Raw genomic sequence first — 11,093 nt, 5'->3', positions numbered from 1 at the left:
TACACACACAACTTGGTGTGAACTTGCATATGCTGAATACAAAGTGCATAAAATGTATTTAACACCTCCACATGGGGAAGCCAAATCTGAATACATTTCTTGCTAGACAGCTGGGGGAAAACCTGCAGCCCGTGAGGAGATGTTTAAGCACTAACATACCAGAGACAGTGAGTATCGGTATTATGACAGAACCACAGGGACTGCTGTTTTAGTCAGTCCCTAATTAAGCTAGAGACTCCTAGCAGTGTGTCCTTCTGCTGTTCAGCAAACGAACCTTAGCTAATATGCTGGTTAAGTCATTAGCAGCTCTCATTCATGGGCACAGCACCTTGTTAATTAATCCGTATCATATTTCCAAGCTTATGGAGCAGGTTTTATTGCCCAAACTAGAAAAATTTAAGAAAAAAAAAAGCTGAGTTATCATAAGAAAAATTACCATGACTTATTGCCACAATCTTAATTTAAAGCATATACTTTAAACACTGTATAAAAACATAAATCTAGTCCTCTCATGCTTTCTCTAAGACGTTTGTCACAAACCTAAATATCTTTATGCTTTAAAAAAAAAAGAGAGAAGATATTCTTTTCTTCAAGATATTCACTTTTGTGCTGCCTTCTAGATCAAATGAGTGTGTCATCTACTGTATGACTAAATGCAAACATTCAAACTCATACATTTTTTTTGTTGTTGTTGTTCACTATCAATTGAAAAGTAAATAAATACAACAGAAATCAATGCACTTTAGACTGCAGCTGTAGTGAAACTTTAAGGTGTTATTTTTCCAATTTACAGCTGTTTTGTGACTGGCTATAGTGTTCTTTTTTTTTACTTCCACTACTGCTGTTTCACCTGAGCCTCACTTTTTTTTTCCTAAAACAAGGCAAGCTCAGAAATGAACAGTCTCAGTCAAGCATTGTGACAAAGACAGTATTTTGAAAAATATTTTGAAAAAATACTGTTTTTGTATTCATTCTATTTATGGTGGTCACGACCAAACCAGTTCATTTACTAAAATGAAGGAAGGACACGGTTGTCTTATTTTTCCTGAAAATTTAAGTTCTTTTATAATACTTGATAGATTAACATCTACAGAGTGCTTATGGTCAAATGTTCATTGACTGTTGATGCCATCCAACTAATCAGGTGTAAAAATGGATTGGTATCATACCATCAGGTTGAAAAGCAAACACGGTTGCTGTGCAACAAAACCAGTAGTTCAATCTGTGAGTAGGGAGTGCAGCTATGGAAGGAATGTGCAAAAGGTGGAGACGACAATGAGAATGAAGCAATTTGTGCTAAATAAAGTTATTAAGAAAAGTGTTGTGCAAAAGAAGTCTAACTGAATGATTAAAACTTCTAGATGTAGCTTAAGTTGTATAAAATGTGTAGTTCTCTAAAGAACTTCATTATCGGCTGTGTGTTTACAAGGTTTCAGTGGGTGGGGGGCATGGCCACCCCTGGCTCTGCCCCTGGTCTACGCTAATAAGACAACAGAAAAAAGTATAGAGTAATTTTATGTCTTCATAAATTAAGACTTTGCAAAAAATAAAGCGTCTAAAGATAATTTTATAAGAAATACTTAAATGTTTGGACACAAAAGGATTCCTCAAGTAACATTATTTGAGAACAGAGATCTTCATTTTGCAGAGTACTGTAATAACTGAGCAAATCAATTTGAATTTAAGATACTGATGTTAAAATGACAACCCTGTTTTATTTATCACTCCCTCTTCACAATGACTCACAGTCAGTGAACCATGAATAAGTGCTACGGATGGACAAATGCTGCCTCACAAGCCTTTTTGAATAACAAATTCACACAAAAAAGCAGGTTAACCTTCAAGCTACACTGTACATTGATTCAGTGTTAAATATCCCTATGAAAGATTTATTGTCCTGTGTTGATAGGTCTGTGAAGTTGGACAAACGCCACCAAAAGATGGTTTATCCCCCACCTCCTTTTTGTCAACGCTCCGATCTACATTGAAGATAATCCATCATCATGGCATGTAATGCAAAAAAAGATATTAAACTCACTGTGAGAAAATGTATTCATGGGGACTGAGACTGAGAATAAAATGCTGTTTAAGCATTTAGTGAAGGTTAAAAAAGGAGCAGACTGTTTATAACAAAGCTTCATTTTTAGCATATGAATTATTTATTCAGTTTGTTTTATTTATTCAAATCATATCACATTCTGAGCTTCATTAGAAGAAGATGCACACTTTATTTGCTGAAACCAGTTACACATAAATTGACCAAAACATAAAAGTTAAGGAAAAGTCATGTAAACCATGTTGTGCTTAAGAAAGAAAATGCTGCAAAAATTTTTTTGTTCACTTGGCTTATCTTGGTTAAGTGGTATGTAAAAATTCTACTACATCAGTTCATATTGGTAAAGGGAAATGAAAAAAAAAACTTGAAAGTAAAAGAATAAAGAAAAGTTGTGCATGCATATGTGTTCAACACTTAGTACTTCATAGACCTACCTTTTGGAGCAACTACTGCTGCAAGTCTCTATGATCTTGGAACATCAAGCCAAATTTTACCCATTCTTCAAAGGAAGACTGCTTTATCACCTCTAAGTTGGAAAGATTTAAATGTGTTGTCAAAGCCATCCCAACACATTTAAACCTTTCTCCTTAAACCACTCGAGCGTTGGCTGAGTATGCGTAGGGTCATTGTCCTGCTGGAAGGTGAACTTTTGTCCCAGCCTTTAAAAATCTGGCACAATTTTCCTGTACTGAACTCTGTAAAGTTGGGCAGAACGAAAAACAGGTTTTGAAAAAGTGTCACCTTTATCTGATAGAGTAGAAAATCTATTGTCTACTAATCTAAGTTGGTCTTTCGTGCCTCAGCTCAGGCATTTTCTCATGCATGAATCACAAACAAGTAGTTGCTGAACATCTTCCCTCCATCTCTTCTTCGTTGTGAAAAATTTGCCCTCACCTTTCACTACACCACCATGCAGCTGAGTTAAAGCACTGTCGTCTCATGACTGGAAAGTCCCTGGGTTTGAGTCTCAGCAGGGTTGTATTTATCCTCATGTTCTAGTAATGTGAGGGTTCTCCTTGGGTTTATTGAGGGTGTTACGACCCATGTCAGAGGCATGAGTGGGGTGCAACACAAAAGTAAGTCGTGGACAGGTGTAAAAGTGAGAACACAGCATTTTATTGTGAAGAGAAAAAATAAGGGGTAAAACAGGAAATCAAACCTAGCAAAGTGTTGGGGTTAGAGGAACTGCTGAAAGAAACAAACACAAATTAAACCTGAAACCATACACAAAGCCCGCAGAGTAAACCATACAAAACTTATACAAACAAAAGTGTGCTCCTAACTCGGCGAGATAACTAAAGATAAGGTGCAGCAGTCCCAATAAACTAAATGAACACAATCACCAACAAATAGCCTAAACTATCCCAACACGACACAAACAAAAGTTTTACACAAAAGTTAACAGAATGGTTAACGAAACGGCAGAACACACACACTAATAAGGAGTGCTGCTCAAACCTAAAATGTGTGCGACACAAAGGTAAGCGCAACTTAACAGGACTATAACATCCCCCAGGGAAAACACGAACAGCTAGGACTAACCCGGCTTTAAACACGAAATAGTCCATCACTCAAAAGGCTACAACTTTTACACAGCAAGCACACAGAACAGCAACACCACCATAACTCTGCCGAAGTGAGGGGAAGCGGCCTGTGCAGTCAAGCTTCTCCCTCTCGAAAGATCCTGCAGCAGCCCTTTATTTCCTGGACTCCAATAAGCTGCAAGGCGATTGGCTGGCCGTTGAGCCAATCAACGGGGAGGAGAGTAGGGTGCGATCCAGCCATTCCGAACAGACATCAGGGCCTGGTATTTGCATACAGAACAGCCACAGCTGTCTGCAATTAGCGGTGCCGTAACACTATCCCCCTTAAGTTTCAAAACCTTCTCAAGGTTTTTGAAACAAAAGAAAACATACCCACATTAGTTAGCTCCCATACTTCCAAATACTAGGGCAATATCATTCCCCTAATTCCTCTCGAACACTGCTAAATAGCAGCCGAAGAGGGGGGTTTGGGGCCGTGTCTATACTCACGCAGCCTGAGTCAGGGGAGACTTACAGGCACCCTTCCTGCTCCTCACTCCCGACAATCTGAATGAGAGGAAACCCCTCTCCACACCTTGGATCGCCCCTAGGCCAGAGCACCCATACACATAGCTGCAAAATCAGAAGGTTCAGAAGAAACCATAAATTCCCCACACGCTTCCAACAAAGCCTTACAGGCTTTTGGTTGCCAGCCTCCAAAACACAGAGAGTGATACTAATCAGCAGGAGACCTACTTTGCGGTCTCCACTGAGACTGAAAGGAAGCACATCAAAACCTATCTTCACTTACTCTCAGCACAACAACGACAGCCGATTTCCGCACAACAAACCAACAACCGGAGAACCTTCCCGGAAGATGTCGAAAGGGGAGTCCACCCCTACCGGAAAAGAGCTCCCGGACGAGCCCCCATTATGTTACAACCCGGCACAGGGGTATGATGAGTGTAACAAAAGAAGTGTGAGAGGGAGGCAGGTGGACATGGATAAGCAATCAGTTTTATTGGAAAACCCAGAAACATACACAACCTGCAAAGGAGGTAACCAGCTCGTGTTGGAGTTAGAGGAACTGCGCAAACAAAAGAACAAATGGGGATAATCCAGCTAACTTAGAACTCAGCCAGTGAACCAAAACTCAGAATATTCAGAAGGGAAAAACCAAAAGCATTAAACAACGAACTAACTAAAAACAGTCCCAATAATCTATGAACAATGCAAAACAAAAAAAAGGTGTTCAAACTAAACTAGCCCAACACATCCTAGTGGTATTTAGTGAAAAAGGAACTAAAAGCTTATCGAAAACAAAGAAACTAAGAGCAGCCAAAAGGACTGATGTATCTCCACGATAAAAGGGGTTCCAATAATGTGCTAAACCAAAACACAACACAACTATTGTCCCAAAACCGAAGTAAAATAAACCCAATATACTAGGGACTATCAAGGCTGAACATGCCACCACCAAGACACAGAACACACGTCCACTAAGTAACAAAGCCACCACATAGTCTGACAAGCCGAGGGTGAAACCATCTGTGTCGCACAGTTTCCCCCCCTGACTGACTGCGATGCCCGTAACAGAGGGTGTGAAGTTCCCTTATCTCATCGGTGATGGAATAATGATCAGGGTGCACCTTTCATCTCCTGCTTGGAAAATGTCGACCTCGCTACAGCTCTGCATTATAATGTGCTCTTACGAACAGTAGAGGGGCTTTTTTATATAAACATCTGTTCTACATAATAGAAAAGACGTCTTTACGCCTTTCACTTTTCAACTACATCACAATGTTTTTATTAGACGTTGGGCAAAGCCGCCTTTTCAACATCTTTTTAACTTCTTTCAAGAGACTTGTGAGGGGAGGGTTAAAGGTTGAGTTGGATTCTGTCTCAGTTATAATATCTGTATTGCACATAGATAGATAGATAGATAGATAGATAGATAGATAGATAGATAGATAGATAGATAGATAGATAGATAGATAGACAGATAGATAGATAGATAGATAGATAGATAGATAGATAGATAGATAGATAGATAGATAGATAGATAGATAGATAGATAGATAGCTCCATTTTATTTATCCAGTATGTGTGCTGATGACTGGGCCTTCACCGAAGCCTGTTGCTAAGGGCAACCTGTTCAGCCCCTCTGTCTGCTGAACAGATGCCCCTTTGGTCGTCCCAGAGGCTCAGATGTCACCATGCCAACCAGCAGGTGTCCTTTATGCCAGTGGGCAAGAGACTAACATGGCATCTTCTGCTGACTGTAGAGAGGGCAAAGCAGAAACTGGATCGGAATTACAAACGAGCTACTTGTACTTATTTCCTTTTTTTCTACTTTTACTATTTTTCTGCATATTTCTGCTAAAGCTGCTAGCAACTGATCCCACTGAGGGTGTTCATTCTCAGAGGGATCAGCAGCACTAGAAGTCCTATTGCATAACTATAGTCTTTTTATTTTATTGTTGGTATCCACAAGTCGGACTGTGAGCTGTTTGGAAGGAAGAACTCAAAAATCCCTGACACACCAGTCCTGTATGCTGTGTCATAAAAACACAAACTGCTCAGTTATGTTTCCATGGGCCCTGTTTTCACTCGTATGAAAGCCAAAAGCGGCCATAGTTGATTTTTTTTTTTTTTTTTTTAACATTATTGCCTTGAGATAATTAGTTAAATATGTCTATAGCTCAAGAAATCAATCCTTGTTATTATAATGAATAGTTTATTTTATTAGGTTGAGAAAATGTTTTTTCTCAACAATGTAGTTTAATTATTCTTTTTGTTAGAGTTCAGGGAGGTCAGCAGGAAAAAAAATGCATTTCTGATCTGACCAGTTGCAAACATTGTCAGTTAAATTAGGTATTAATTAGTTGTGTTTTTTTTTTTGTTTGTTTGTTTTTTGTTTTGTTTTTTTTTTGTTTTTGTTTTTTGTTTTTTGTTTTTTAGCTCATCATGATCATTTCATGATCTCGAGAAAACAAAACTTGATAGTGATTTTCAGTGGGTAGATATTTTGAGAAAAACAAAGGGCAGATTACTTAAGATAATAAGAAAAATAAGCTTATCACAAGAGAACAAGAACAAACAAGTTATTTTAAAATAATGGAATAATATACTATGCTTGATAACAGCATCAAAAATAAATAATGGCCACTCTCAGATACTGTACACTTGTTAGATCAAGCTGCAATCTTAGTTCATGTCTACATGAAGACAAGTTTAGGTGTATGCACTAAAGTCTTTTTTATCATATACATTGTCATTTTAGGACGCTAAACACATCAACTTTTTAAACTGGACCCCAAAGTGGATGAATCTGAAAACACCATTATTTTGTTTCAGTGTTTACAACCAATACACACTTTTATTAAAGAGATGACATCCCCAGTTACAGTTGTGTGGCAGAAGTTGTTAACCGTGATATGGTTTTTAAAGCAAAACCCATAAAAATTCAAAACCCACACAAATGTGTCCTTTTAGCTCAGTTCTCATCATCTTCTTCGAATGTTTGTTTACTTCACAGTTTATGCGCATGCTCCAATTATCTGTTTTTGAAGGATGCACCCTTGGCCAAGTGAATGAGGAATATTAAGAGAAAGGCTGTACGTTTGAGTACACTACCAGTCAGATGTTAGAACACACGCTTTGTTTTTTTTAATTATTATTATTTTTTAACCTTTCCTGTCCAGCATCATAGTAAGCAGAATGAAGGTGTGACTGCTGTGTTTTTCCAAACAAATTTGTTTTGCCAAGGGGAGCTTTATGAATATTAAAACTCCTTTGATAATCAGATTTTTTATTTATTTATTTATTTACTTGCTTACTTTTAATAATTGTCTATTACTGAATTTACATTGTGGATGGATGAATTTACATCATATTGCTGGACCTGACCGGAGGAGACAGAAAAAAAGATAAAGAGTGAAAAAAGTGAAAATGAGAGCAGAGAAAAGAAAGAGAAGACAAAGATACACCAGACAGAAGGCAACGCCCGTCTATCCAAACGAACACCAAACAACCAACTGCTTCACCTGAACAGAAACATAACAGAGAATTACTCACAGCCTTTACAGGAAAACAAAGCTGTCAAATATCAGGAACACCTATAAGAGACGAGCAAGCTTTCCATTAAATTCAATGAGAAAGTAAGTCCAAACTTTTAACTGGTATAGTCACTAGAGGTTGCATATTAAGATTGTACTATGTGCAAGTAGTTCATCGTGTAAACATGTATCCAACTTTTGTTAGGTGAAACTCTGTGGACACAGAAATATGTTGTTTTTTTTTGCTGCTTGGTACTTAGAATAATACTTAATACTCAAGGTGAATGAGGAATAAAAACACCCAGTTTTCTTCTTATTAATGTCAATGACTACAACAGAATCAGTCACATTAGTAAATTTGTATGATTAAGAGACTACGCTGTATTAACCAGATTGCAATAGCTGAAGCCTCCACAATACCTGCTCATTTACCACCTTTTAAATTAGGAATTTTTATTAATCCCTTTTTATCTGATTAGCTGTGTGACATTACAAGATAAATCATGCTAACTTTTTTTTGTGTGTGTGTGTGTTATTGGTTTCCAATTTAGGTGCATTTTAGCCAAGTTAAGTGAATAATGTGAATTAAATTGATCAGCGTATGCACATCTCTTCCAGTAACCTGTCGTTATCCTTTTTTTTACAATTATTTGTAAAAATGTAAGATTTAATGTCTCAAATGTGCACATATATTCAAATTGTTAGTATGTAAATCTTAAACATGAGCGCACAAGTCATCATCTGTGTGCATGTGTGTGCCTGTAGCTTCCAGAAAATGCTACTCGTGATTATTCATGTCATTCAGAAAAGTGATTAAATATTCTTTATACCCTCAGAGCAGCGAAACAAATGAACCACAGCCGCCTTCTAACAAGAGCTGACAGATCTTTTAAATAATGTTTATTTATCACTGGTAACATTTTCAGACCTTGGTACGGTCCCTGTGGCATGTGACTTCAACTGCCTCCAGCCGGGCAGTACCTTCTCAGTTGGCATTTACTTTCTACTTAGTGAAACTTTGCAGAACTTTTTGCTCCATTTATCCTGTTTATCCCCGTTCAGATATGAGCAGAAAGATATGAAGACAGAACATAAAGAAGGAGATTATATAAGGTTGGCCAAAATAAAAAAGAAAACAAAAAGGATCAAAGTATGAAATGGAAGATAATTTGTGCTTTACTGAATTCTCAAATATTTTGTTTTCTCAATGAAACGCCTCAAAAAGGGTTCCAGAGAGTTAATAGCAAACTAAAAAAATTAGATGTGTTTAAAAAAAATACAAGTATAAGGGCAAGCTAAATGGCAATTCAAATGTATAAATTAATAAATGAATATATGAACATATTCATTAATCATCTGCATGGAGATACATTATTCACTGCTTTCTTCTTTCTGCACCATCCACGTTAGGGATATCATTATACTTGTATTAATACAAGAGTCTACTTTTACCATTGCAAAATCAAAGCACCACACTCTCATACAAGATTTTACTTTCAAGGAACGTCAGCCTCACTTGGGGTCAAAGGTATAATTTTGCAAGTTGAAACCAGTATAAAAGCAAGACAGCAGCCACAGGATGAGGACACGTTAAGCCTGTTGGTTGCAGAAGTGCAGTAAAAGGATTGTAGGATTACTCATGCTGAGACACATTTAAAACTTTAACCAAAAACTGTTTTTTTTTTCCATCTAAGTCGCCCCAGGACAGCAAAAGGAATCTGCAGGTAAAGTGTTCAACCAAAGATGAATGCTTGAACTGTTGTATGTTGTTTTAAGTTTGGTTTTTGTCTTTCAGCTTCGCATTCCTCCTTTTTCAACCAGTTATAATTGAGAAAGACTGCATGCTGTTCTTTTGACAGATCAAACTTTTCATTTTCTTGTTTAAGAATCCTCATTTGTGAGTTTATATCTTTCTAAAAGAAGTTTCCTTCCTGAGCAGAGGTACTTTTTCCACAAACAAGAGATCTCCTGTTTTCATTGTTGTTCTTATAAAATCTGAGCATAAGAAATCTCGTCTCTTTTGTTAGTATTAAGGCGATGTCTGATCAGATGTAATTCAAGCGTTAATAATAGGCCCATGTTAGCGTTCCTGTAATTTTAATACATCATTTTCATAAATGTTGCTCTAATCAAATGAGGCTGCATACGAAGCAACTCTTATGAATACACATGAAGAGAGAAACAAAGGCAGTAAAAATAATTTGAATAGTAACATTAGAATTGTATATTTATTTTCTATTAAATATGGTAAGTAGAGCTTGTGCCTGTTCATTTTTTTAATGCATTTATACACAGTGACTTGCTTAAGACCAACAGATATGACAGTCTCTTGAAAAATTGCATTAATGAACACATATGACATAAAAACATACTATAGGGGTTCAACAAAACAAGTCAGAAATCATTATTATTGAGCTGTTTACACAATTTTAAAAGAAAAGTATAACTTTTGTTTTTAGATGAAAGTCAGATTTTGACTAATATTATTATAAAGTACATTTATCAAGTATTGTACAGAAACCAATTATAGATAGGGTGGCAAAAAAGAGACAAAGAGAGACAAATAAAAACTGCCAAAATGATCACACTACTAGAATGTATTGTTACATTCCAACATGACATCTTGTTAAGTCTCACTTCAAATGTCAAATAATAGTGTCTTACAGGTTTACTGTTCACATTGAGGCAGATAGAAATGATACACAAAACCTCCTACTTGTGACTTTGAAGCCCTGATGGCTGCTTCACAAATGCCTGGTGTTAGAACACTGCATAAGAAATTATATGCAAGAGCTATATTTGAATATTCATGGCCGAATCCATTGGCTGTTTGTACTAAAGCATGAATTAATGGCTTAAGGGGAGTCTACCCATATACAGAGCCAATACTTAATACTGAAACACAGGAATCCCAAAGAAAGAAAAAAAAGTTGGAAATGTTAAACTCGTGACCGTTCATGTAGTATAGATCTGTAAAGTAGCAGGCAGAGTCAGCACTAAAGGATTTTATAAATCTTTTTACAATCATCAGACATTCCCGAGTAAAGTATTCTCTAAAAACGGAGTGAAAGAGCTGAAATAGTTTCTCAGACAGGTAACAGTTTTGAACCAAGTTAGTCTTTGTTTAGAACTTGTGGAAACATATCTGCCATTAGAAATGTGTGAATATTCAGGAGGCAAGGTGGCTGAAGAGTCCCAATCATCTCCTTCACAGTTGCTCTGGCAGTTAAGAGAGCTGCTGAGAGGAGTGAAAGACATTAGCATGCCTTTGAAACGAGAGACCTCGTGTATGAACAAGAGCAATCCATACACACTCTGGAATGTAATTTATATGCACAAACCGAGGTATGAGGCCACAGGATGTTAGAGGGGCAAAGAGGATCCACTCAATACAGGTGTAGATTTTACTGGCCAACAATGTAATAACCATCTTTACACTGCCAGCGCCTCTTTACA

The sequence above is a fragment of the Melanotaenia boesemani genome, chromosome 12 (assembly GCF_017639745.1).
Source record: "Melanotaenia boesemani isolate fMelBoe1 chromosome 12, fMelBoe1.pri, whole genome shotgun sequence".
NCBI lineage: Eukaryota > Metazoa > Chordata > Actinopteri > Atheriniformes > Melanotaeniidae > Melanotaenia > Melanotaenia boesemani.
Note: the sequence above shows the minus strand (reverse complement) of the source record.